Source organism: Ochotona curzoniae, unplaced genomic scaffold (genome assembly GCF_017591425.1).
Source record: "Ochotona curzoniae isolate NIBS_2020 unplaced genomic scaffold, NIBS_Ocur_1.0 contig_2754, whole genome shotgun sequence".
Taxonomy (NCBI): Eukaryota; Metazoa; Chordata; class Mammalia; order Lagomorpha; family Ochotonidae; genus Ochotona; species Ochotona curzoniae.
In genome coordinates, this window is record NW_024465582.1 from 16,195,208 (window position 1) to 16,200,746 (window position 5,539).

General features: G+C 43.9%; 1 protein-coding gene across 2 annotated transcripts in view; it reads right to left on the reverse strand.

The window, feature by feature from the left end:
* Nucleotides 1-5,340, reverse strand: part of LMBRD2 (LMBR1 domain containing 2) — a 39,497-nt gene extending 34,157 nt beyond the window's left edge. For both annotated transcript variants that reach the window (XR_005883528.1, XM_040977463.1), the window contains exon 1: nucleotides 5,156-5,340. The gene's annotated coding sequence lies outside the window, so the exon portion shown is untranslated. The remainder of the gene's footprint in view (nucleotides 1-5,155) is intronic.
* Between the last annotated feature and the right edge of the window lie 199 nt (nucleotides 5,341-5,539).

Consider the following 5,539-nt stretch of genomic DNA (forward strand, 5'->3'; position numbering starts at 1 on the left):
TGAATGGAAATTCTACAGCTTAAGGTCATTTTGTAACCTGGATGTTAAAATGTTAAAAGAGTCAGAGAAGGAGAGAAATGGTAGCAATTGAAGGCAAAGAATATAAACAGAGAAAAAATCGACAAAAATTTTGTCAAAACCAAAGACTTTCGGATGTGAGGGCGATCTGGCTGCGACATCTGTCACCCCACTGATCGTCAGGGTTGATCCTGCTGATCTGGCTGGCTAGGCGGGTGTCCCCTTCCTCCCTCACCGCTCCATGTGTGTCCCTCCCGAAGCTGCGCGCTCAAAGAGGACGACCATCCTGGCTAGAGGAGGACCGGTCTTCGGTCAAGGGTATACGAGTAGCTGCGCTCCCCTGCTAGAACCTCCAAACAAACTCTCAAAACCAAAGACTTTGAAATTGAACAAAAAAATTCTGATTGGAATCCAGTATTCATCACTCAGAAAGTACTAGAAAGATATCCTTACTTAAATACATAAATAATAAAAACCAACAATTAAAGACTCTAATGATGGACAATTAAAGGAACCAGAACTACAACTGAATGATAAAAAGCTGGCAACCCTCTACTGACAATCCAAACTTAAATCTTTCAAATGTAACTGTTACTTTCAGATCCAAAGATTCAGGTATGGAGAGACTTCAGTTTGGAGTGTAAAATATCACAGGCTCCAATGTAAAAATGGGAACAAGTCAGATGTTTTGAAGCTACCCAATATCTGAGTTGAAGAACTAACCATATGCCATACACTCCAAAATGTGAAAAGCCCCTACAAGAAAGCAGAAAACTATACAAATTATTTCATCTTAAGGCATGAAAAAGAGCAGAGAAGAAAAAGACAACTAAAATTTAATAAAATCTTAAAAATGCAAGTTTGAAAACTATGACTTATTTTGAGAAAAAAATAACTCTTAGAATTCTAGTAATGAAAAACAGAAAAGAAAAAAAAAAAAAAAAAGGATGGTGGAGTGGGGCCAGCGTTGCAGCATGCTGAGTTAAGCTGCTACCTGCAATGCTGGCATCCTGAATGGGCACTAGTTCAAGTCTAAGTTGTTCCACTTCTGATTCAGCTTTCTGTTAGTGCTGGATCATTAACCTGGGATCAATTCCTTGGGAAAGCTTGGAAGTTAATCCAAGTCTTTTTTTTTTTTAAGGTTTATTTATTTTTCTTAGATTTACAGAGAGAAGGAGAAAGAGAAAAAAAATCTTCCATCCACTGGTTCACTCCCCAAGTGGCAGCAACAGCCAGAGCTGAGCCAATCTGAATCCAGGAGCCAAGAGCTTCTTCTGGGTCTCCCATGCAGGTGCAGGGTCACAAGCTTGGGCTGTCCTCTACTGCTTTTCCAGGCCACAAGCAGGGAGCTGGAAGGGAAGAGGAGCAACTGGGACATGGGATATGGTGCTCATATGGGATTCCGGCACTTGCAAGACAAGGACTTTAGTCACTGTCATTAAGTCCCTGCCCCATTGAAGAAAATCCAGATGAAGCTCCTGGCTCCAGGCGGGCACGGCTCCGATTATTGCAGCCATGTAGGGATGGAAGCAGTGGATAGGAACTTTGTGGTTTTGCTTTTCAATAAGTGAGATAAACTTATTTTTTTAAAAAAAATAGCTAACATTTAGTGTACTTACTATATTCTTAGTATCATGTTTGTACTTATTATAGTTCATTGATCTGAACCTCACAACCTAGTGAGAAAAATTGTTAGTGTGCCTGCTTAATCGAGAAGAAAGCATAAAAATGTAAGTAATTTTTAAGTTCCTACAGCTGGTAAGGCTAACGCTGTGCTTCAAACCGAGGCACCCTAACAACAAAGCCTTGTCACAGCTGCACCCCTCTTCTCCAATCCTAGTATCCTTTCCACATGCAATGTGAATTATCCAAATAATGCATTGTTAGTTGTCATGGTGATGAAATTACGAATACTCTCCTGTGATGATTCTTCTCTATATATCAAGATAGAATGCTGAGTCATGTGTAATACAGAATTTAACAAAAATCTTTTTACCTTACAGGCAACATTACCATTACTTTATTTAATGTAATATACAACTCTAATATACATAGAAAAAACAGACCAGCTACTCCACTTCCAGATCCAGCTCACTGCTAACGTGCCTGGGAAGGCTTGGGCCCCTGCCACCCACATGGAAAAACAGAGCAAATTTAATCAAACCTAAAATTCTTTTGCTCTTGGCCCAGCCTGTTTATTCCAAAGCTTTAGGTTGCAGCACAACACTAAAATCTGCTATAAAATTGATGCAGGGAAAAGGACTCTTTTGAAATGTGATTGACAGAAAGATCTGGAAGAAGCTCCTAACTCCTGGTTTCTCCCTAGCCGAGCCCCATCCATGCAGCCATCCAGGGAGTGAAACAGCAGATGGAAGACCTCTTTCTCCCTCTCACCTCTCCCTCTCTCTCTGTAACTCTGACATTCAAATAAATAAACACAACTATGAAATGTGATTGGAAAATAGAAACCTTTTCTCTGAAATTGTTCTAGTTTTTTTTTTAAAGGTAAATAACAAAAGAAGAAAAAAAATTAAAGAAATTTTAAGATTTCATGTTAAGACAGAACTAAGGAAAGCGCACATTATTCTTCTTCCAAATCAGTTTAATTGGAATCTCTTGTCATGTGCAATTTTCCAGAATGAGACTAGCAATCTACTGTGTATATATGTCTGTCGATCTAGTCACAGAAAGTGTCCATTATGATTGCCCGTCCTTTCTGGTTCCATTTGTGCCCTGATTCTTGGGATCAACTTGCAGTTATGCATTAATGATAGTGCTTTTCTCTCTCAAGCAGCTCAAATTGTAGGATAAATACTTTATCAATTTACAAAGTCACTCTGCATTTTGTTTGAAGTTTCCAAAGAGTACTAAGAAGTTCTTGCCCCAGTGTCATTTCTAGTTATTTTGAAAAATGTAGTCTTTTGTGGTGGTATTGACCTATTAACGTTAGCATTTGAAAGATGTGTTGATTTTTTTTTTTTATTGGAAAGTGAGATTTACAGAAAGAAGGAGAGACAGAGAAAAAGATCCTGTATCTACTGGTTCACTTCCCAAATGGCCACAATGGCCAGAGCTGAGCTTATCTGATGCCAGAAGCCAGGAGCTTCTTCATGGTCTCCCATGTGGGTATAAGTCCCAAGCATTGGGTCATCCTCCTTTACTTTCCCAGCCTACAAACAGGGTGCCAGATGGGAAATGGAGCAGCTGAGACATGAACCAGGGCCTATTTGGCATCCCAGCGCCTGCAGGGGATGGATTAGCCAATTGAGCCATAATGCTAGGCCCCCAAAATATACAAAATATATATATATATTTTTTATTTTTACTAAATTGGAAATGAGGCATCTTGAGTAACAGTAAGATTAATCAAGAAAATACCCTACATCTGTAGCGATCATAGTGCAGCTCTTTAAAGGAATAAACTGTAATCTCTATGTAGCTGGTAATCTGAAGTCTTCAATGAAAGCAATTCCTTGCCAAATATACTCAAAAGAACTGCATACACCAACTTAAACTTTTACTCTATTAACAAAAAAGATATGATTAAAGGGGATGTGAACAGATTATTCCCATACTAGCAAGCTGTATGCTTGTTATCAGGACAAATAGAGAGGAAAGTATGCATTTGTGTGATAGAAGGTGGGTTTTCCTGCCTGCCAGGCTCTCCCTGAAGCCCCCAGGAGACCCTGCTGGCAGGAGTTCAGACAGTCACATATGCCAGTTCTCAGGGAGCTCCTAGCTGAAGCCAGGCCCACATGAGAACACCGCCTGTCTTTACGATCAGCACCAGCCTGCCAGACTTTCCCATCCATGAGCTTTATATTGGAGGTGGCCTCTCCCACTTTATATCCTGGTATCAAGGTGTATAATTTTTCCCTTGTTTATTCTTTTTACCTCCAACAGTTTACAAGCTCTCATTTATTCTACTAAAGGAAGCTGTAACCTTGTTCAAAGGTTTTCTGTATTTTGTTAAAAACATTCTCTTCGGTGAGCTGGCAATCTTAAGGGAAAGAAGGTGTTTTCAGAGCCAACAGCTTTCTCCTGAATGTAAGTGTAAATTTATGGAGAAAGAATCAGGATGTTGCGTTTTAAAATATACTATATAGGACATTACTGTAATGAATTTTGAGCACCATCAATATTCTTTACCAATAAACAATCAGACGGCAAGTGAAGAGATCTCTTCTTTACACCAAGCTCACTTTCAAGAACAAACTTGAAAAGGTTCAGGAAAAAACCCTCCTCAAGAGCTAGTTACTTTTCAAGTTCAGCACCAGTCTGGACAAGGGAAGTCTAATTCTAACATAAAGCCAATCGGTTTCTCCCCTCCCCCGAACCCCACGAGGGTATGTCCTATGACTTAATACTGCATTTTTGATCAAGCTGGCCAGCTTACTCTTGAACCTCCTAGATCCGCTTCATTTGTATGAGGCTTTGAATCTGTCTCCCTCCCTGCTTGCCCAGGGTCACACTTGCAGGTACGGGTTGCACAATTTCGCCTGGTTATTCAACCTGTAATACGGCACATTTTCTCTAATCGCTTCCAACCTCTTCTCAGAAGATGGGCTGAAAGAGCAGCTCTTTAAGGGGGCGGGTGATGCCCATTAAGATGCAGTTGGTTGGTTGGGTCAGGGGCACCGAAAGTCTTTGCAGGCGCTCCCTGGCGCTACACTGGTCAAACCCTGTGCAAGCCTCACAGTTGCAGTCTTACTTATTGCCTTACTAGTGTTTATGAGACCTGTCGAGGCTGCCAGAGAGAGGGATTCGCGTTTTCCCTGCTGCAATCTCCCGCGCCCCTCAGATTAAACCATGGCCTGCACTGGAGTTTACACAACACTGTCACGGCGCGTGATCAGATCTGACCCTCACTCCGACGTGCATCGTCGCTGTCAGTTTTACAAAGGACGGGAAGCTTCACTCCATAGACCCAGTCCCAAGGGTCGCCCGTCTTTCTCCCCAGGTGAAGCTTCCCGGTCGCCTCTCACACAGCCAGTGGGCAGGGCCACTGCTCCCACTCAGCGGCGGGGGGCCGTAGGCCCTTTAGGGGCGGCTCCTCGGGATGTCCCCGATTCCCCTCCGTCTCCCCTTGGGCTCGAGCCCCGAACCCAGAGTCGCACGCGCTTTCCCTTAGGCTCACCGTCCGATCTCGCCAGACAGCAACTGGAAGGTTCCGGGAAACTCCGTGTCCGCCACAGACTGTCTAGAGTCTGGGACCTCCTCTCGGAGGGGACCGAGGAGGCGGTCGCCAGAAGGCCCGCGAGCTCCCGGTGGGGCTGAAAACCCGTCAGCAGTCAAGCGACTGACATTTCCCCGTCAGCCGCAGCACCGCCCGCTTCCGCTTCCCCGCCTACCCCGGTGGGCCGGTCGGCCCCACACCGCGTGGGATTGTGGGTATCCAGAGGGCGGGCGAAGCGGGCAGGGAAGGAAGTAGTAATAACGCTTCGGACTACGAGACGGGACTACAATTCCCAGCAGGCTGCGGGCGCCGCCGACGGCGGTCGTCGGGGAGAGCGGGCTGCAG